This window comes from Suncus etruscus, chromosome 11, assembly GCF_024139225.1.
Source record: "Suncus etruscus isolate mSunEtr1 chromosome 11, mSunEtr1.pri.cur, whole genome shotgun sequence".
Classification (NCBI taxonomy): Eukaryota; Metazoa; Chordata; class Mammalia; order Eulipotyphla; family Soricidae; genus Suncus; species Suncus etruscus.
Genome location: NC_064858.1, coordinates 57,371,195 through 57,394,309, shown reverse-complemented (window position 1 = coordinate 57,394,309; position 23,115 = coordinate 57,371,195).

The window sequence follows — 23,115 nt, the reverse complement described above, 5'->3', positions numbered from 1 at the left end:
TATTGTAGCTCTTAGAGAGCAACATCTGCAGGGAGAAGGCCAGGTGACAGATCTGTTCTCAGTCTCCATGGAAACTATGGCCTGTCAGTCCTGTACTCTAGACCCCACCACTCTGGGTCTGAGTGCTCTCTGATCTCAGATGTGTCTGATTGTATTCTAGTAGACAGAAACTTCTTCAACTTCACAGTTTATTCTTTGTTTTGTTTTGTTTTTGTTTTTGTTTTTGTTTTTGGGTCACACCCTGCGGTGCTCAGGGATTACTCCTGGCTATCTGCTCATAATTAGCTCCTGGCAGGCATGGGAGACCATATGGGATGCCTTAGGTTCTGGGTGGGCTGCTTGCAAGGCAAATGCTGCTGTGCTATTTCTCCGGCCCCCACAGTTTATTCTTGAAAGATCATCATATTAATGGGGTCGAAGTAGGATTCAAAAAGCTACTCTTCATATAGGGCTATGGCACTCCATAGAGTCTTTCAGCACTGCCAGGAATGACCACTAAGCTCAGGTTCAGTGAATTGCCTTCAGCATCAGGGGTATGACCCCCAAACAACACTGATTGAGGTCCAAAAAATGGCACTTCTGAGGCACAAAGAGGATCCTGCTGCTGCAATATTTGTCTACCTCAGTTTCTTGGGACTGTTTAACCCTGAAATCTTTCAGCATAGATAGTTCTTTCTTTGTGAGAGTTGGATGTTGGACCATACCATATCTAATAGTGTTCGAGGATGACTACTAGCTCTGTGCTCAGAGATCATTCCTGGAGGTGTTCAGGAAACCATATGTGGTGTCATGCAAGGCAACTGCCTTAACCCCCATGCTGACTCCCCAGACACTAGACCAACCATTTCAATACTTGGGCCTAGCAATGTGGCATGACTGAGGGGGTATGTGCAGGAGATCACACTTCATGCATAAAAGGCATGTGTCCCTTGTCCCTGAACTCTCCCCAGCCCACCATCTTTCTTTTTCTTTTCTTCTTTTTTGGATTTTTTCAAGTCTAGTTTCGCTTTCTAGTTCACTATGAAGACAGGCTTCTTGCTATTGCTTCTGCTTCAACTCCAGATGCTTTTGAATAGAATTGTTGTTGTTGTTGTTGTTGTTGTTGTTTTGGTGACCCGGACATGATTATAAAGAATAGAATTTATTTTATTTTATTTTTTTTTAGAATTTATTTTTAAATGAAATAATTGAAATGAGTTTACCTAGAAAGATATAAGGGGAGGGGGCAAAGTGATCATAGATAAGGTAGGCTGTTTACCTTGTATGGGACCCACCTATGCTTCATTCCTGGCATCACATATAGTTCACTGAGCTTATACAGAGTAATTCCTTGGGGTTGGAGTAGTAGCACAGTAATAGGGTGTCTGCCTTGTACACAGCAGACCCAGGATGGACACTGACTCAATCCCCAGCATCCCATATGATCCCCCGAGCCAGGAGCTCTGAGCACAGAGCTAGGAGTAGTTCCTGAAAGCCACCGGGTGTGACCCAAACCCCCCCCCCCAAATAGAGTAATTCCTTAGTGTAGAGTGAGGAGCAAACCCTAAGAATCACCGAATGTTGCCCGAAAGCAAAACAAAAAAGAAGAAATATGAGAGGGGAAAGATAGGGAAGTATATATGTTCAAGAAAGTACAATGGTTACTCCAGAGCTGAAAATAAATAAACAGGGGCCAGAGAAATAGCATGGAGGTAAAGCATGACCCCCCAAAAAAAACAATAAATAAATAAACAATAACAACATCCTCCAGAGAAATACATATTAAAAAAGAACACAGGTAGAGGCCGGAGAAGTGGCACAAGCGGTAGGGCATTTGCTTTGCATACTCTAACCTAGGAGGAACTGCAGTTTGATCCCTCCAGTGTCCCCCTAGCCAGGAGCGATTTCTGAGCACATAGCCAGGAGTAATCCCTGAGCATCACCGAATGTGGCCCAAAAACAAAAACAAAAAACAAACAAACAAAAAAGAACACAGGTTTGAAAAAGCAAGCTTAGACAGAATGCTTTTAATTTATATGTTTATTTTGCAATATTAAGAATTAGAAATATATATATGAGTTAGTAATATTAGAAATTATTCATGCCAAACTGACTTTTTTTTGTTTGTTTTTTTGGGTCACACCCAGCAGTGCTCAGGGGTTACTCCTGGCTCTACGCTCAGAAATCGCTCCTGGCAGGCTCGGGGAACCATATGGGATGCCAGAATTCGAACCACCTTCCTTCTGCTTGCAAGGCAAAAATCCTGCCTCCATGCTATCTCTTCGGCCCCAAAGGGAGAGTGTTTTTTGTTTGTTTGTTTGTTTAGGGGTCACACCTGGTGGCTCTCAGGGGTTCCTCGGGGCCCGGAAAGATAGCACAGCGGTGTTTGCCTTGCAAGCAGCCGATCCAGGACCAAAGGTGGTTGGTTCGAATACCGGTGTCCCATATGGTCCCCCCCCCCCCACCCCGTGCCTGCCAGGAGCTATTTCTGAGCAGACAGCCAGGAGTAACCCCTGAGCACTGCCGGGTGTGACCCAAAAACCAAAAAAAAAAGGATTCGAACCTCGGGCTGTTTGAGTCAACCGCGTACAGGGCAGGCGCCTTACACTCTCAAACTGACTTTTTATCACTGAATCATATCCCTGTCCCCCTAACATACCTTTTTTTTTTTTTAAACTAACAGTATGGAGCTGAAGAGATAGCATAGCAGTAGGGCATTTGCCTTGCACGCTGCCAACCTGGGAAGGACCCAGGTTCCATTTCTGGCATCCCATATAGTCCCTCAAGCCTGCCAGGAGTGATTTCTGAGTGCAGAGCCTGCAGTAAATTCTGAGCACAGCTGGCTGTGGCCCAAAAAACAAACAATAAAACCAAAAAGAACTAGCAATACGTTATTCTCATTTATATTCTTAGTTTTCAATTCTTTTTTTTTTGTTTTTTGTTTTTTGGGCCACACCCGGCAATGCTCAGGGGTTACTCCTGGCTGTCTGCTCAGAAATAGCTCCTGGCAGGCACGGGGGACCATTTGGGACACCGGGATTCTAACCAACCACCTTTGGTCCTGGATCGGCTGCTTGCAAGGCAAACACGGCTGTGCTATCTCTCCGGGCCCAGTTTTCAATTCTTTTTTGTTTTGTTTTTTGGAGCACACCTTTAAGTGTTCAGGGCTTACTCCTGGTTCTTTTTTATTCTTTTTTATAGCAGAGCTCAGGAGACTAGATGAAGTGAACTGAACTTGAGTCAGCCCTATGTAAGGCAAACACTCTATCCACTGTGCTACCATTCAAACCCTCACTGAATGAAGACAAGCATGGAGGTGGATGGTAGAGCATTTATATGTGTGAAGCCCTGAGTTTGATCCATACAGTACAAAGTAAAACAAAGTACTAGTGCTGGTTGAATGGCTAAATGTCTTTGATAGGCATCAGAACTGCTTGAGGGGCCAGAGAGATAGCATGGAGGTAAGGAGTTCACCTTGCATGCAGAAGGTCGATGGTTCAAATCCTGGCATCCCATATGATCCCCTGAGCCTGCCAGGGACAATTTCAGAGCTAGAGCCAGGAGTAACCCCTGTGCGCTGCCAAGTGTGACCCAAAACCAAAAAAAAAGAAAAGAAAAGAACTGCTTGAAACTTATCTCTACTGCAAACTAGCTAGGTAACTTTCAGAAAGTAGTTTTTACCAAAAACCCATTAACAGGGCTCAGGGAGAAAGCTCAAGTAGTATTGGAGAGTGGAAGGCCTGGAGTTTACTTCCCAGCACCACATGCTTCCATCCTGTTACCACCTGATGTCACCTTGGTGGCCCCTGAACACTGTTGGATGTGGCCCTGCACAAGGAACATCATCACTAGTGGAGAAACAAACTTTCTTATGGAGAAGCAGCACCTCATTCTGACTGATGTCAGCAGTTAAGTTGGGGGGAGGGAATGCAGAGAGAGGGGACTCTAGGAGACAAAGGGCCAAAAGGATAGTACAGTGGGTCACTGGAATGACAGTACAACAGATAGGGTGTTTGCATTACATGCAACCAACCCAGGTTTGATTTCTGGCATTGCACATAGTCACCCAAGCACCACCAAAAGTAATTCCTGAGTCCAAAACCATGAGTAACCTTTGAGCACCACAGGGATGGCCTAAAACTCAAGAGAAACAAAATAAAACAAAACAAACAAAACAATAATATAGTAAATAAGGCATTTGTCTTGTACATGCCAAGCCCAGGTTCAATTCCCAGCTTATGGCCCCCTGAGCCTCTCCAGTAAGATCCCTGAGCTCATAACTATGAGTAAGCCATGAGCCCAGCCTGGTTTGACCTCCTAAAAAGAAAAGTGATTTTAGTTTGGGGAGGGAAGAAAGAAAGAGCGCAATAGGCTGAGCTTTGGTACAGGAGGCTCAAGTTCCATCCCCAGTAGCATATGGTTCTCCCTAGCACCAAAATGGTAATAACCCCAAATAGTGTGTGATCCAAAACAAAACAAGACAAACAAAACAAACCATTTTAGGACCTAAGCCCTAAAACAAGGGTGAAGTGATTGCTTTGCACACAGCAAAGCCGAGATTGATCTTTGGCACACCATATGGTTCCCAAGCACTGCAAGGACTTATTCTTGAGTGCAGTGCTTTGAGCACCTTAGGGTATGGCAAATATATTTTTGCAAGGTGAAAATTTGCAATTTTAAATTCATAGGAGTTTGTTTTAGTGAAAGGAGAGAACATTATTCATTTATGTGTCTCAATAATGTAACAAATTAAACTATATGGACAAAAGGATCTAGGGATATAAGGTCATTAATGCAGTAGGGGATATTTCAAAATTGAATATTCTGGAGAAGAAATTTTGCTTTGTTTCTGTTTTTTGCTTGTTTTTCAACTTTAAATTAGGCACTGGGATTCACAAACTGCTCATAATAGTTTCATATACACACTATTCCAACACCACACCTACCACAGAGTATCAACATCCCTGCACAAGTTTCTCAGAATCCTTTTCAGCCAGTAATAAATATTTATAATATTTTTTTTGTTTTTTGTTTTTGGGTCACACCCGGCAGCGCTCAGGGGTTACTCCTGGCTCTGTGCTCAGAAATCGCTCCTGGCAGGCTCAGGGACCACATGGGATGCTGGGATTCGAACCACCAACTTTCTGCATGCAAGGCCAATGCCTTATCTCCATGCTATCTCTCTGGTTCCAAATATTAATATTTAAACATATTGTATTAATAACTGATTGTACCAACTATGTATATATTAGCAACCATTAATATAACTACTGTGTATGAAATATATTTCCCTAGAAATAATTTAATCTGGGTACATTGGTGGAGAAAAGTTGACCTAGTGATGTGATTAGTGCTAGATTAATATATGTTTAAAACTCAGCTATCAATTACATTGTAAATCAATTCTTTACTTAAATAAAATATTATATTAAAATAAAATTAGGGCCCAGAGAGATAGCACAGCGGCGTTTGCCTTGCAAGCAGCCGATCCAGGACCAAAGGTGGTTGGTTCAAATACCGGTGTCCCATATGGTCCCCCTCTGCCAGGATCTATTTCTGAGCAGACAGCCAGGAGTAACCCCTGAGCACCGCCAGGTATGGCCCAAAAACCAAAAACCAAAAAAATAAAATAAAATAAAATAAAATAAAACCTTTAGTTTATAAAAGTTCTTTGTGAATTGTTGTCAACACTCAACCCACTTGTAGCAATAGCCAGGTTGAATCTGCATGCAAATAAAGCTATCCTGCCTCTCTCAGACTTCTCAGGTATGTCTTGGTCACACATCCATAGGCCAATGAATAAAATAGTTTGCTTTTATTAGAAAAAACACTTAGTCAGCTTTGCAAAACAATACTCATTCTATTAAAAATCTTGCATAACTTAAACATAGACTGCAAAATTATGACAAGTAAAGGAGAATAAGTTATGAAGAAGGGTGGCAGTTTAGAGAATAGATTCTGTCTCAATTGTTTGCCAATAAATTTCAAGTGTTGCTTCTTGATTGCAGCCTTATATTCAAGTGGAAATAATTTTCCATCAGAAAACACTGGATCTGGGGCTGGAGAGATAGCATGGAGGTAAGGCTTTTGCCTTTCATGCAGAAGGACGGTGGTTTGAATCCCGGAATCCCATATGGTCCTCCGAGTCTGCCAGAAGCTATTTCTGAGAGTAGAGCCAGGAGTAACCCCTGAGCACTGCCAGGTGTGACCCAAAACCAAAAACAAAAAAACACTGGATCTATCATGTGGATTCTCAAGCCCATCAGTTTGGAAAAATATAATAGTTAACCCACCTGGTTTTAATTATTCTTGGGAAAGCACCCAGAGTCTGCCTTGCATTGGTTAATGAGAAATCAGCACATCTTGCGGACAGAATGGTCCACCTGTGTAGGACAGTCCAGGGCAACTCCATGTGTTCGTCACATTCCTGACTTTTGGCAGAATCTTCCTTGAGCTCTTGGCAAACCAATTTCCAAAAGCAGTAGAAAAACTATTGTATTTTGAGCCCTGGGGAAAAGGATTTAGTGTTTCCTCCTTTCCCAGAATTATCCCTGGATTGCTCATGATACCATGGTGGAGACTGGCAAACCAGAGACACTAGTACCACATCCATCCATTTGTGGGGAGAAATGACACGATGACGTTTTTATTCTCATAGAACTATTCTGAGGACGAGCACTAGATTCATTACAAAGAATTCCCAGTTCTTTATCCGCACTGCCAAGAGGGAACCATAAGAGGACACCTTGTCTTTGGCAAGGTGAATGGGGACATGAATAACATGAAAGTCATTGAGAGCCTTATATCCAGGAGCGTAGATCTACACAGTGTAGATCACACACCATTGATGACAGTAGACCAATCTTTGATCCTGGGGCTATTTTTTTTTTTTTTTGTCTTTTTGTATTTGAATACCCAGCAGTATTCAGTGCTTGGGGTCAAACCCAGGTCTTCTTTAGGAAAGCATCACTCAGACATTATCTCTCTAATCTTTATTTTTTTTATTTTTTATTTTATTTTTTTTGTTTTTGTTTTTTGGGCCACACCCGGCGGTGCTCAGGGGTTACTCCTGGCTGTCTGCTCAGAAATAGCTCCTGGCAGGCACGGCGGACCATATCGGACACCGGGATTCAAACCAACCACCTTTGGTCCTGAATCAGCTGCTTGCAAGGCAAATGCTGCTGAGCTATCTCTCCAGGCCCCTATCTCTCTAATCTTAATTCTGCTTTATCTTACTCACCATACCCTTCCTTTTGTAGTTTAGGAGAGCACTAAAGTGCCCCTCTCTGCTCAAAATATTCTTTTTTGTTTTGCTTTTGGGTCACACCCTGCAGTGCTCAGGGGTTACTCCTAGCTCAGGGGTCTGCAACCTTTCAGACATAAAGAGCCACTTGGACCCGTTTCCGAAGGAAACTGGGAGCCGCAAAACCATTGCAACATTTAAAACAAATATAACACTGCATATATTGTTTCTTACCTTAATGCTATATACGTCACCAGGTACGGCTGCCTCCATTGGCTCCGCTCCTCAGCTCCGCCTCACTGCTATAGATATAGCGGAGAGAAGCGGAGCTGAGATTAAAGCAGTATTTTTTTTTTCTGACATCGGCTCCGGAGCCGCGGCAAGCCTTCAAAAGAGCCGCATGCGGCTCCGGAGCCGCAGGTTGCCGACACCTGTCCTAGCTCTACACTCAGAAATTGCTCCTGGTAGGCTTGGGGGAATCATATGGGATGCCAAGATTCGAACCACCATTCTTCTGCATGCAAGGAAAATGTCCTACCTCCATGCTATCTCTCAGGCCCCTCAAAATATTCTGTTTTAAAACTTTATTTACTTATTAATTGATTGATTGGCATTTGGGTCACACCTGGCAATGCTCAGGGATTACTCCTGGCTCTGCACTCAGAAATCACCTCTGTCAGTCTGGGGACCATATGGGCTGCCAGGAATTCTTTCGGGTCCCTCCTGGGTGGGCAAAGTTATTTCTCAAGCCCCTCATGGAAATATTCTAAATAATTTAGTGCTTTCCTTTGACTTTGATATTTTTCTTACAGTGGGTAAGGTACCTTTTTTGCTTGCAGCCAACCACGGTTCAGTCCCTGGCATATGGTCTCCTGAGCACTGCCAGGAGTGATTACTGAGTGTAGAGTCATAAGTACTCCTGAGAATAGCTGGGTTTAGTTGAAAAAGTAAAAGATTCAATTGTCAGATTTATGCCAAGTCCTGAATGTCAGGTGAGATCCATATTATAGTTCTTATTGGAGTATGGAAAGGGGAAAAATAATACTGACCTTGTGAAGTCATCTGGGAGAGTAAAATGAACCCTTGTGGACAAGGAGAGTCAAAAAATGGAAAAAAGTGCTTCAAAAGCGAGGACTTACCCAGGACAGGAGAACAGTCAAGTCTAAAGCAATTTACTACAGGGCAAGATTACTGCAGGGATGGGTGCAGGGTGTGGTAGTCCATGACTTCTCATACACTTTGATAGCCTGAATCAATTGCCCTACAGTCAAATGCTGAATCGGATTAAGGGTGGGCCAACTTGTCAGGCTCCAGGAACCAGGCTTTATATGATCCAAATAGAACATCACTACAGGGCTTGCTTTTCAAGCCCATATTGTCCTTTGAACATATATGTCACTTGTCTCTTGTTTCTTTGCTTGCTTTCTTCTTCTAGTGTCCTGTGTTCTTTCTCAAATATGTACTTCTCCCTTTCTCTCCCCTCACATCTTTCTTTTCTTTTCTTTTCTTTTCTTTTCTTTTCTTTTCTTTTCTTTTACTTTTGGGCCACACCCGGTGACACTCAGGTGTTACTCCTGGCTATGTGCTCAGAAATTACTTCTGGCTTGGGGGGATCACATGAAACACCAGTCGGTCGAACCACAGTTCATCCTAGGTCAGATGCGTGCAAGGCAAACACCTTGCCGCTGCGCCCAACCTCTGGCCCCTCACATCTTTCTTTTTTTTTTTTTTTTTGTTTTTGGGCCACACCCGGTAACGCTCAGGGGTTACTCCTGGCTATGCGCTCAGAAGTCGCTCCTGGCTTGGGGGACCATATGGGACGCCGGGGGATCGAACCGCGGTCCGTCTCCTAGGCTAGCGCAGGTAAGGCAGGCACCTTACCTCCAGCGCCACCGCCCGGCCCCCTCACATCTTTCTAAATAGGTTCAATAAAACCTTTTTGTTCCACCAAAGCAAAAATAACTAAACAAACAAAATAAGAGTAGTGGGACCAGAGAACTTACTCAACTATATGTGTAAATGCCCCAGGGTTTTTTTCCCAAATACTCCTGGAAACAACCCCTTGAGCACAAGAGCTAGGTGTAGACCCTAAGCAGTTTAGGGTATGGCCCCACCCCAAATAAATAAATAAATAAATAAATAAAATTAAAGCACACTGGGAAAGTATAGACGTAGAATTTTCCTTTTTTTTTTTGTTATTGGGTAGGGATTTCTTCTGCATGCAAGGCGAGCACCCTACCTCCATGCTATCTCTCCGGCCCTGAATTTTCCTCTTGAGGTCTGAGTTTTAAGTAGTCAGGGAAGTATTTTATAAGGTTGGAGTAGAAGAGAGACAGAGACTGCTAAGAAACTCCTCTTGGAGCAATGAGTGTGTCTGAAACACCTTTTGAGTCAGGCAAAATAACTCTTTTTTTTTTTTTTTTTGGTTTTTGGTTTTTGGGTCATACCTGGCAGTGCTCAGGGGTTACCCCTGGCCCTACACTCAGAAATCACTCCTGGCAGGCTCAGGGGACCACATGGGATGCCAAGATTCAAACCACTATCACTCGGCATGCAAGGCAAATGCCCACCTCCATGCTATCTCTCTGGCTGGGGCAAACTAACTCTTATAGCACTGAATCAGTGCTATTTTCTTTATTGTTCCATCTGTGGACAAGTAGACAAAGATTGTTGTCTTCAGCATTTCTACAGGGAAAGACAATTAGATTGGGGTGACAAAGCAAATCACACAACATAGTAAAGCAAAGCCTGTGCTTTACTATGGGACAGAGAGATAATACAGTGGGAACAACTACTGGGACAGAGAGATATAATACAGCAGAAGGCCTTACAAGAGGCCAGTTTGGATTTGATCACCAGCATCACTATGGTCTGATGAGAATCGTCAGGAATGATTTTTGAGCACAGAACCAGGAGTAAGCATTGAGCATCACCAGGTATGGCCACCAAACCAAAGCAAACAAAAATATATGAAGTCAGGGGCAGGATAATAGCACAGTGTGTAGGGGATTTGCCTTGCTCGAGCCCAACTTGGGTTCAATCCCCAGCATCCAATATGGTTCCATGAGTCTGCCAGGAGTGATTTCTGAGTGCAGAGCCAGGAATAATCCGAGTGAAGACAGGTGTGCTCCCCCCTAAAAAAAGCAAAAAACAAGCAAACCAAAAAAATGAAAGTCCACAAGAAAGGAAGTTTAGTATACTCGTTGGAATCAGAAACTAAAGAAGTCAATTTTTTTCAAATCCCCCATATTAATGTGTATAAACCCCAACACAATGTAGACTAATGTACTTTTATGTATGTAGAGCAGGAATAGCCTGATGATGTGATAAATGGAGTGATTACTATATATTTTAAGCAGTCTTCTATAGGAATTTTTTTTTTGGGGGGGGTTGGGTTTTGGGCCACACCGGGCGGTGCTCAGGGATTACTCCTGGCTGTCTACTCAGAAATAGCTCCTGACAGGCACAGGGGACCATATGGAACACCGGGATTTGAACCAACCACTTTTGGTCCTGGATCGGCTGCTTGCAAGGCAAAGGCCCTGTGCTATCTCTCCGGGCCCTATAGGAAATATTTTATTTAGAAGTCTGGAAGAGAGGCTCACCCAACTGTGCTCAGGGTTTACTCCTGGCTCTGTACTTAGGATTCACTTCTGGCTCAGGTGACATATGGGGTCCTGGGGATTGAACTTGGATTGGCTTCATGCAAGGCAGTACTATTGCTCCAGTCCCCAGAAGTCTGGAACTCCTAATTATGGCTGTAATCTATCCTCGTTGAGAAGAATTTGTATTGATCATTGAGGCCCTTCTTTTTCCCCGAATTTGGATTACTCTGTCCCAACTAGTTTGAACCACACCAGTGCCTCTAGGTGAGAGCAAAGGCCAGTAAATCTGAGGATTAGGCTCTTGCTTCTGAAGATTATGCTCCTTGGGGGAGGGGCTCATGGAATAAGATCCCGCAAACACCCCTGGGCAGATGGAAAAGAAGATCAAACATGGGACTAAGTATGTTTGTTGTTTACATAGGCTATGTCATATTAAGGTGAGGACATTTGTGTGATTGACTGGAGGAATTAGACCTTGTGGACAACAGTGGTGAGGTGATTCAGGCAGCCAGGGAGAACATGTCAAGAGCTTGGATTAGGGCCAAAAACTTGTGTGACTTCTTAGGAAGGAGTGTCCCAGTTCATTTCAGGATTCTAGTGTTCACTTGGGAGCATCAAAGAAAGCTATCTTTACTCATTTCCTGCATCCAGAATTCACTTAGTTTAAAATGTCAAATTGTAAGGCTATGGCTACTGGTCAGGGTACACCAATAGGGAACCCATTTAGAAGGTTCTTTTGTTTCCACTTTTCCTGAGGCCATTTAACAATTGTGTGCAGGGGAGGGTTTTATCTCCCCCAACCCAGATGTGGTTTGAGAATCTGTAGCCCTTACACTAAAATTCAGGTCAAACTAGAATCATAGTCCAGCTATCCTCCTAGAAACTTTAATTTTTTTGTTGTTTGTTTTTGAGCCACATTCAGCAGTGCTCAGGAGTTACTTCTGCTTCTGCACTCAGGAATCACTCCTGAAGGGCTCTGGGATCCTATGGGATTCCAAGGATCGAACTGGAGTCAGCCATGTGCAAGGCAAATGCTTTATCCACTTTGCTATCACTCTGGCACCCATTATTTTTCCTTTATCAAATTTACCATTTGTATCACGAAATAGATTAGGGCAATCTTTGGTCCTTATCACTCCTAAGCACTTCTAAGTAGAAGATAGCATCAAAATATCATATTGCTTCTATTTTGGGAGTCTATGTCCGTGAGACATTAAAACCATCTTTACATACCTAGCAGTGTTGTTTTTGTTTTTGGGTCACACAAAAAACAGTATTCAGGGGCTGTGGCGCAAGTGATAGGCCATTTGCCTTGCACACACTAACCTAGGATAGACCAGGGTTCGATCTGGAGCAGTGGCACAACCGGTAGGGCGTTTGCCTGGTATACACTAACCTAGGACGTACTGCAGTTTGATCCCCCTGCATTCCATATGGTCCCTCAAGCCAGGAGTAATTTCTTTTTTTTTTTTTTTTTTTGGTTTTTGGGCCACACCCGGTAACGCTCAGGGGTTACTCCTGGCTATGCGCTCAGAAGTCGCTCCTGGCTTGGGGGACCATATGGGACGCCGGGGGATCGAACCGCGGTCCGTCTCCTAGGCTAGCGCAGATAAGGCAGGCACCTTACCTCCAGCGCCACCGCCCGGCCCCCAGGAGTAATTTCTTAGCGCATAGCCAGGAGTAAGTAACCCCTGAGTGTCACTGGGTGTGGCCCAAAAAAAAAAAGATAGCATAATCTCTCAGTATCTACATCAATATTGTTTACCTCAAGCAAACTTTTTTTTTTTTTTTTTGGTTTTTGGGCCACACCCAGTGGCGCTCAGGTGTTACTCCTGGCTATCTACTCAGAAATAGCTCTTGGCAGGCACGGGGAACATATGGGACGTCAGGATTCGAAACAACCACTGCTGCTTGCAAGGCAAACGCCACTGTGCTATCTTTCCAGCCCCAACCTCAAGCAAACATTTAAACTATTGCTTGTGGGGCTTTTCTTGTATTGTTTTGTTTTTGTTTGGGGGGGAGGGGGTCACACCCAACAGCGCTCAGGGATTACTCCTGGCTCTATGGTCGGAAATCGCTCCTGGGGGTCGTAGAGATAGCATGGAGGTAAGGCACGCAGAAGGATGGTGGTTCGAATCCCGGCATCCCATATGGGCCCCCTGAGCCTGCCAGGAGCGATTTCTGAGTGTAGAGACAGAAGTAACCCCTGAGCGCCGCCGGGTGTGACCCCCCCCCCAAAAAAAAAAAACCAAGAAAAAAGAAAAACAGAAAAGAAATCGCTCCTGGAAGGCTGGCGGGGGGACCATATGGGATGCCGGGATTTGAACCATCATCCTTCTGCATGCAAGGCAATGCCCTACCTCCATACTATCTCTCCAGCCTCTTTTTATTTTCTTTCTTTCTTTCTTTCTTTCTTTCTTTCTTTCTTTCTTTCTTTCTTTCTTTCTTTCTTTCTTTCTTTCTTTCTTTCTTTCTTTCTTTCTTCCTTCCTTTCTTCTCTCTCTCTCTCTCTCTCTCTCTCTCTTTCTTTCTTTCTTTCTTTCTTTCTTTCTTTCCTTCTTTCCTTGCACATCGCTTACACAGAATAAACCTGGGTTTGATCCCTGGCATCCCATATGGTCCCCTGAGCACTGCTGGGTGTGGCCCAAAACCAAAAAAAAAAAAAAAGAAAAGAAGAAAGAAGGAAGGAAGGAAAGAAAGAAAGAAGAAAGAAAGAAAGAAAGAAAGAAAAAAGAAAGAAAGAGAAAGAAAGAAAGAAAGAAAGAAAGAAAGAAAGAAAGAAAGAAAGAAGAATGAAGGAAAGAAGAATGAAGGAAAGAAAGAAGGGAAAAGGAAGGAAAGAGAGAGAAGAAAGAAAGAAGGAAGGAAAGAGAGAAGAAAGAAAGAAAGAAAGAAAGAGAGAGAGAGAGAGAAAGAAAGAAAGAAAGAAAGAAAGAACGGAAGGAAGAAGGAAGGAAGAACGGAAGGAAGGAAGGAAGGAAAGAAAGAGAAAGAAAAAGGAAGAAAGGAAGGAAGGAAGGAAGGAAGAAAGAAAGAAAGAAAAGAAAGAAAGAAAGAAAAAGAAAGAAAGAAAGAAAGAAAGAAAGAAAGAAAGAAAGAAAGAAAGAAAGAAAGAAAGAAAGAAAGAAAGAAAGAAAGAAAGAAAAAGAAAGAAGAAAATGAGAAAACTAGATCAGAAGTGAAAGATTAAAGAGTATGGCAGATGAAATAAAGCTCAATATATTGGAGCCCTCTCATAGTAGAGTGGGTAGGACATTTTTCTTTCATGTAGCTGACCCAAGTCCCTTCTCAGCATCCCATATGGTCTCTTGAGCCCTTCAGGAATGATTCCTGAATGCAGAGCCAAGAGTAACCCCTGACCACTGTGTAGTATGGTCTCCCACCCCACAAATAATTAAAAGTTTAATAGGAAATTTAATAAGATAGTGGGAGTGGCTCCCAAACAAATAAAAGTCAAGAGCCAATCAGGATCAAGGACTCAGAATGGTGCTTAGTGGTAGAACTCATGTCTTACATTTCTTAGGCCCTAAGTTTTATCCTCAGCACCACAACCAATCAACCAATAATAATCAAATGGTATCTTGAACAACTTTTGATAAAACTTTTAGATAAATGAGAACATCTTTTAAAAAATGCAACTTGTGGGCCTGAGAGATAGCATAGCGGTAGGGCATTTGCCTTTCATGCAACTGACCCAAGACGGATCTGAGTTCTATTCCTGGTATCCCATTTGGTATCCCAAGCCTGCTAGGAGCAATTCAGAAATGCAGAACCAGGAGTTACCCCTGAGTACTGCTGGGTGTGGCCCCAAAACCAATAAATTGTTTTTTTCAAAACCCAATAAATTAGATTAAAAATAATGATTAAAAATGCTGAGGTGACACAAAAATGGAGGTTTTCTCTAGATTAAGGACACATGTAAGAAATATAGAAATGACAAAGGTACACATAGGACCTTTATTTATTTATTTATTTATTTATTTATTTATTTATTGGTTCCTGTTTGGATAGTTTTTTTGTTTGTTTTGGGGTTGTTTTTTGTTTGTTTGTTTGTTTTTGAGCCATAGCCAGTGGCATTCAGGTGTCACTCTGGCTCTGTGCTCAGAAATCACTCCTGGCAGGCTCGGGGAGCCTATGGGATGCCAGGAATCAAATCTGGGTTCTTCACAGGTCAGCAGCATGTAAGGCAAATGCTCTAACACTGTGCTATTGCTCTGGCCCTGTTTGGTTAGTCGTAAGCTAACTTATTGGATCACTTTTGAAGTAGGTGCTGAATGAACGTTTTGTTGATCTAAACCAGTGCTTCTCAATTATTTTCTGTCATGCTCCCCTAGGAAGAAAACATCTTTCGCACTCCCCACACGACTGTAAATAGTATCTTTATTTAAAAAAAAAACTTTAACCTGCAAAACAAAAATATATAAAAATAATTTGAGCTGATTTTTTAATCAGAAGTGATGTCTGAATTAATGACTACAATGAGCACATTTTGCAATGCATAGCTTTTCGAAGCGGGTTTGAAGCTGGACACAGCAACTCTCAGCTCCAGAGACATACAGAGACATAGACACTGGGCTTAGCTTGTTATGACAGTGTTTGCTGAGGTCAAATGCACCCCTTTACAGAGCCTCGCCCCCTCCCCCTGTGAGACGCGCCCCACTATTTGAGAACCACTGATCTAAACAAAAGTTTCAACTACTATTGTTATCAGAAATAAAGATATATATTGCTCAAGTACAAAAGTCATAAACAAAAAAAAGCCATGGGGTCTATAGCCACAGCACAGAGGGTAAGGCATTTGCATTACAGGTTGTTGACTTGGGTTCGATCCACAGCATTTCATATGATCCCTAGAGCACCACTAGAAATGATCCCTGGGCACAGAGACAGGAGTAACCCCTGACGAACACTGCTAAGTGTGGCTTCAAACCCAAAACAAACAAGCAAACAAAAACCAAGTGATTATATCAAAGACATATGTCACAGGGGCTGGAGAGAGAGAGTACAGCAGGTAGGATGTTTGCCTTGCACACAGCTGATCTGGGTTTCATCTTTCATCTCCAGCATCCCATATGATATACTGAGCACCTCTAGAAGTGATTTTTGAGTTACAGAGCCACAAATAACCTTTGATCACTGCCAAGTGTGACCCCCCTTCCACCCACCTAAAGAGACATATGTACCCAATTTTAAAATTAATTTTATGCTCTATTCATTGTATGAAAGATGTATGTAACCAAGAACTTTACAAGTTAGAATAAAGGAGCCTGAGAGATAGTACAGCAGATTGTAAATTTTCCTTGCACATGGCCAATGTGGGCTCGATCACTAGCACCTCTATGGGCCCCCAAGCTTGTCAGGAGTGATACCTGAGTACAGAGACAGAAGTTAACTTTTAGCATTGCCAGGTGTGCCCCAAAAACAAAACAAAAGAATGAAAATAACATTATAAATAAAATTTTTAGGGCCAGAGAGACAGCACAACGGTAGAGCACTTGCCTTGCAAATGGTGGTTCGAATCCCAGCATCCCATATGGTCCCCACAGCCTGCTAGGAGTGAGTTCTGAGGGCAGAGCCAGGAGCAACCTCTGAGTGCCACCGAGTGTGACCCAACCCACTCCTCCATTTTTTTTTTTTTTTTTGGTTTTTGGGCCACACCCGTTAGATGCTCAGGGGTTACTCCTGGCTAAGCGTTCAGAAATTGCCCCTGGCTTGGGGGGACCATATGGGAGGCCGGGGGATGGAACCGCAGTCCTTCCTTGGCTAGCGCTTGCAAGGCAGACATATTACCTCTGGCACCACCTTGCCGGCCCCACCATTTTTTTTAAAATAAATTTTGTCCTGTTCATAAAAGTAATTTAGTTTTAGAAATTCAGTCTTAGGGGCTGTGGGTGTAGTTTATGAGTAGGGTGTATACCTGCATATATGAAGCCCTGGGATCAGTCTCTGGTACCAAGAGAGAAAAAATAAAAATTCAGTCATCGTTCTATTTTTGGGTTGTGCAGAGCTACCTGGTGGTGCTCAAAGATTACTCCTGCCTCTGCTCAGGTATCAGTCCTGACAGGGTTTAAGGGGTCATATGCAGATGCTGGGGATCAAACCTGTGCTGGTTACATACAAGGCCACTGCTAGCTCTACTTTTTCTCTAACCCCAGACACTTAATCCTTTTATTTGTTTATTTTGGGTTTTAGGGCCACACCTAGTGATGTTCAGGGGTTATACCTGCCTCTACACTGAGGGATCACTTCTGGCAGTTCTCAGGGAACTATACAGGATTCTAGAGTTCAAACATGGGCTAGCGGTTTGCAAGAAAAATGCCCTACCCAGTTCAAAATGCAATATTTAAAAATACCTTTTATTGCTTGGTTGGTTTTGGAGAGTCACTCCAGTTTGAAATGCAATATTTAAAAATACCTTTTATTGCTTGGTTGGTTTTGGAGAGTCACACCAGTGATGCCCAGAGCCAACTTTCAGCTTGCTCAGGGATTAGTACTGGCAGTGCTTAATGGACTATGTAGTGCTAGAGATAGATCCTGGACATCTTGTATGCAAAGCATGCACTCAACCTGTTGAGATGCTGCTCTAGCCTTTTTATTATTTATTTGGGGTTTTAAAGTCACATCCAGAGGTGTTCAGGGCTTACTCCTGACTCTCGACTAAAGATCACACAAGACAAAGCTTGAGAGAATATAAGAAGTACCAAGGTAGGTCACATGTACTGCACACTGTACTATTGTTTTGGCCCCAACTTTTACATTTTAGTGGATTATTTTTAGTGTGTGGCAGGTAGAGCACACTCACTGGTGCTCAGGATTTATTCTTTTATTTTGTTTTGTTTTGGGCCACACCTGGTGACACTCAGGGGTTTCTCCTGCTCAGCAATCGCACCTGGCTTGGGGGACCATATGGGACTCTGGGATTCGAACCACTGTCCATCTTGGATCGGCTAAGTGCAAGGCAAATGCCCTACCGCTGTACTATTACTCTGGCCCCAGAGTTTATTCTTGACTCTGCATTCAGGAATGATAATTTCTTGTTTGTTTGTTTGTTTTTTGGGCCACACCCTGTAATGCTCAGGGGTTACTCCTGGCTATGTGCTCAGAAGTTGCTCCTGGCTTGGGGGACCATATGGGACACCGGGGGATCGAACCGCGGTCCATCCAAGGCTAGCGCAGGCAAGGCAGGCACCTTACCTTTAGCGCCACCGCCCGGCCCCAGGAATGATAATTTCTAGCAGTGCTCTGGGAACTATTTGTGGTACAGAAGATCAAACCTGGGTAGGCTACAAGAAAAGCAAGTGCTCTATTCTGTACTATCTCTCCTGTTCCAAATGTTTTCATTTTAATTCACTGAGATTTTCATTTATTTTTAACTTCTTTATTTTAAACATCAAGGTTTATAGAGTTGCTTATAATAGTTATTTTTGCAGTCAAATGCTCTGCCACTGAGCTATAACCCCTCATAGTAGTTATTTTTGGCATTGAATATTCCAACACCTATTGTACCGCTAATGTAACTTTTCCTCCAATCCAGTTTCCCAAGCTCCCTCAAGCTTGTCCCTTGATAGGTAGAGAATAATTTACTTAATATTGTTTGTTACAACTAAGCAGTAATATAATTATTAAAAACATTTTATTAAAAGAAAATTTGTGAAAATTGTCATATCTTGAAATAGGCTAAAATAGGCTTGAAATAGGGTCAAGACAGAAATTATAGTCTGAAAGTTTACTAAGATGGTTATTACTAGTTGAGCATTGCATTATTGGTATTGTTGTTGATCTTTGTGGTTCTATAGTAATTTCACATTTAACTTGGTGTCTTCTTTTCGGGATATCAGTATTAAAATTATTGATGTTGTTCATAACATGGTCATGAGGTCCAGGATTTGAAGAATCTGGGGTAGCTGGGTTGATGAACTTGTATAGAGACAGGTGGGTAGTTCATGGGCATGACTGTTTGGGATTACAGAAACCATAGGAGGGATGTGTTCTGCCCTGGCTACAAAGAGTCCTTGGAGATGTCAGCCACAAAACCAACCAATTTTTAGTGGTTTAGTGGTTTCGGCAGGTATTAGTGAATGCTGGCCATTCCTGTGGTATCATTAGTTGGGTGTGTCCTGTGTGTACACAGATGCCAAGGCTTTGTGAACAGTGAGTTTTTTCTGGCTTGGTTTGCCTCTTTCAAGAGTTAGATTAGGGGGCCCAGAGCAATAGTATAGTTGAGCATTTGCCTTTCAGGCAGCCAACCTGAGTTCAATCCCTGGCATCCTATATGGCCACCTGAGCTTGCCAGGAGTAATTCTTGAGTGCAGAGCCAGGGGTAACCCCTGAGTACTGCTGGGGTGTCCCCTCAAACAACCTAATGTTAGATGAGTCTATGGCACTGGCCAATGAGCATACATAGTGGTTGACTCTGGATCCCACTGCAATTTTAAAATCTCTATTTTACTTCTGAAGTAGAGTTTAAAATTTCCTTTCGGGGGGGGGGGGGGCAGTGAGGTGGCGCTAGAGGTAAGGTGTCTGCCTTGCAAGCACTAGCCAAGGAAGGACCACAGTTCGATCCCCTGGTGTCCCATATGGTTCCCCCCCCAAGCCAGGAGCAATTTCTGAGCGCTTAGCCAGGAGTAACCCCTGAGCATCAAACGAGTGTGCCCCCCCCCCCAAAAAAAAAAGAACTCAGATTGACTGTGTGCAAGGCCAGTATCCTGAATATTTGGGGCTGGCATGGTGGCGCTAGAGGTAAGGTGCCTGCCTTGCCTGCGCTAGCCTAGGATGGACCGCGGTTCGATCCCCCGGTGTCCCATATGGCATATGGTCCTCCAAGCCAGGAGTGACTTCTGAGCGCATTGCCAGGTGTAACCTCTGAGCGTCACTGGGTGTGGCCCAAAAACAAACAAACAAACAAACAAACAAACAAAAAACAAAATTTCCTTTGGTTTGGGAAGATAGCTCAGGGATCCGAGATATGCCTTGCATGCATAGAGACACTGAGTTCAGTCCTTAATTTCACATAAATCCCCAGCAAGCTGTTGGGGTGGCCCCAGTATTCACTTCTGAGTCTGAGCAGCACTGAATTACCAGACTGTGGCGTTATATAGCATTGAACCATTTGACCCATTGACCAAGTGTCACCAGGAGCTCTCTCTCCTTCCCCTACCTAACCAGAAAAAATAATTCAATTTTCCTAACAAGTTTAAGGAACATATTTATATAAATGTGGAAATAACTTAATAATTTTCCCCACCTGGATAATTAATGATTTTAAAAACTGTACTGTTGATTTTCTCTTTACTGACAGTTAAATCTATGTTTGATACCCATAAAACAAATATTGATTGTGCATTAATTGCATGCCTGACTGTTCCATAGAGTGACAAGTGAAGCCTGTGGAAGTGCAATCAGGAAGGGTGTGGACTAAGAGCAAGACAAGCTAGTTAAAGAATGACAGAAACAGGTGCAAAAGAGTAGCCAATGTCCCGAACTGCAGAAGGGAAAGGATTGTGGTGCTGTGAACAGTTAACACCTAGACCTGTGCTGTACATCAGCTGGGCAGTTATGGACCCATGGCTTTTATATCACTTTTGTTCTCTGTTAAGCGAGTTCTCTGGTATCAGTGATTTTGAGCATCCCTTATAGTTTGGGAACTGTATTTATTTTGTTTTATTTATTTGGTCACATCCAGTAATATTAGGGCTTTCCTTCTGGCTCTGTACTCATGGATTACTGCAAAGAAGACCATATGTGGTTCTGGGACTTGAACTGGGGTTGACTACATCCAACACAAGTTACCGAAGCCATAACCTCTCTTTTTTTTTTTTTTGTTTTTTGGGCCACACCCAGTAACGCTCAGGGGTTAGCCATAACCTCTCTGATCCCAAGTATACACTTATTTATAAACTTCTCCTTTGTTTTCTTGTCTATGTGAGTAGTTTTCATTATTTATTTTAATTTGGGGGGGGGCCACAAATGGTAATTTCCAAGGATTTCTCCTGTCTCTGAGCTCAGGGATCACAGCTGGTGGTGCTAGGTATAGTATATATGGTGCCAGCATTTGAACCTGGGTCAGCCACATGCACAGCAAGAGCCTTACCCCTTACAATCTTACCCATTTGTACCAAAAAAGTTTTATTTTATTAATTTTTGAAGTATAGCATATCCTCAGGTTATACATCAAAGCCATGTACTTTACTGATGAACCATAGCTCCAACTCCTGTATTTTTTACATTAAAATATTTGTAGGGCCCGGAGAGATAGTATAGCGGTGTTTGCCTTGCAAGTAGCTGATCCAGGACTAAAGGTGGTTGGTTGGAATTCCGGTGTCCCATATGGTCCCCCGTGCCTGCCAGGAGCTATTTCTGAGCAGACAGCCAGGAGTAACCTCTGAGCACCACCGGGTGTGGCCCAAAAACCAAAAAAAAAAAAAAAAAAAAAATGTAAATAAATTCAGCAGAAAATTTGGCTAGTAGACTATATACTATATAAATTATGTTGTAAAACAACCTCCATAAATTTTTGTTGAAACTTTGGAATAAAGCTTACAAATCATCTTCTGTGGAACTTTGAGTTATGAGTAAGCAACTTTCATTAAGTAACCAAGGCTGGAGGAGGCTTATACCCACTTGGCACAGATGACTCTCTGGAGGGTAGATTTGAACAACAGGAGAAAAACTGAGGTTAAGAAAATTATATCTCTCTCTGGTTACCTAAAACCCTAGATTTTTCTTAACTCTTCAAAAAAAAAACCTTTGAATAATAGTTAAAGTATTTACTAGGACACACTAGCTTTCTTCCACCCACCCACCCACCCCAAGTATTTGGTTGTGAATTTTTTTGTTTGTTTTTGGGCCACACCCAGAAGTGCTCAAGGATTACTCCTGGCTCTGTGCTCAGAAATCGCTCCTGGCAGGCTTGGTGGACCATATGAGATGCCAGGAATCAAACAGAGGTCCATCCCAGGTCACTACATGCAAGGCTAAAGCCCTACTGCTGTGCTATCTCTCCAGTCCCTGGTTGTGAATATTTTACAGAAACTCAAAGTCATTTGGGGAGAAACAAGGGAAAGACTCAGAAAAATCTGCAGTAAGATAGTCCTAGTCAAAAAATGTTTTAGGGGGAGGGGAGAAGACAAATTTGGTGGTGGGTATTCTCCTGATTCAATGTCAATATGTACCTAAATGTAAGCCACTATGATCAAAATAAAAATTAAAAAAAAGTAGTTTTGGGGGGCCGGAGAGGTAGCACAGCAGTAGAGCATTTGCCTTGCACACAGCCAATCCAGGACAGACAGTGGTTCGAATCCCAGCATCCCACATGGTCCCTGGTGCCTGCCAGGAGCAATTTCTGAGCGCAGAGCTAGGAGTAACCCCTGAGCACTGCTGGTTGTGACCCCAAAACAAAACAAAACAAAATGGCAAGTTTACAATGTCACCAAGAGTCAACCAGTATCTGACTTAAGTTTTTTTGTTTGTTTTTGGCAGGAGGGGGTGATGGTTAGGCCAAACCTAGCGGTGCTCAGGAATCACTCCTGGTGGGGCTTGGGGACTAGATGCTTGCACTTTTAGCCAAATAAATTCCCTACTTCATACCAAACCCCATCCTGACTTAAGTAATAATTCTTACATTGTTTTAAAAAACGTGCAAGTAGGAGGGAAGGATAAAAAAGATAGTATAGAGGATAAGGCATTTGCCTTGCATTCAACTGGTATAGATTCAATCCCATGTATCCCATTAGATCACCCAAGCACCACCAGGAGTAAAAACTGAGTATAGTTGTGTGTGGCGCAAATCTCTAACTCAATCCACTCCCCAAATAAAACATGCACTGTAGTTAGTCTACATTCCTTATACAAGAAAAGAAAGAAAGAAATGTGGAGCTTATTCCCACTCAGAAATGTCTGGTAATCTCTGCTATGATTTTCATAACATCTATGCATTCCAAATAGGTATCAGTGACAGAAAGGACTGAGAGGAAGGGGGAGGGGGGAAGGAAAAGGGAAGAGGAGAGGAAACCAAACTTCACTTCATGTGACTTTGTTTCCCACGTTGATGCCAGCGAAAAGGCCAACACAAAAACTGCAAAATAACTTTTTGATAAAGTCCATGACTAAGCAAAGCTGGTACTGAGACAGTTCTTCTTTTTGTAAAGGACTCGAAACTTGCTAACTTCATAGGAGCGAATTTCTCATGCCCAGGGCACCATTTTCACATCCCACATGTTGCCAGTTGGGTATTTCCTTCCTTATTGTTGAAATAGTGTCAAATATTTTGAAAGGAAAAAATAAATCAAT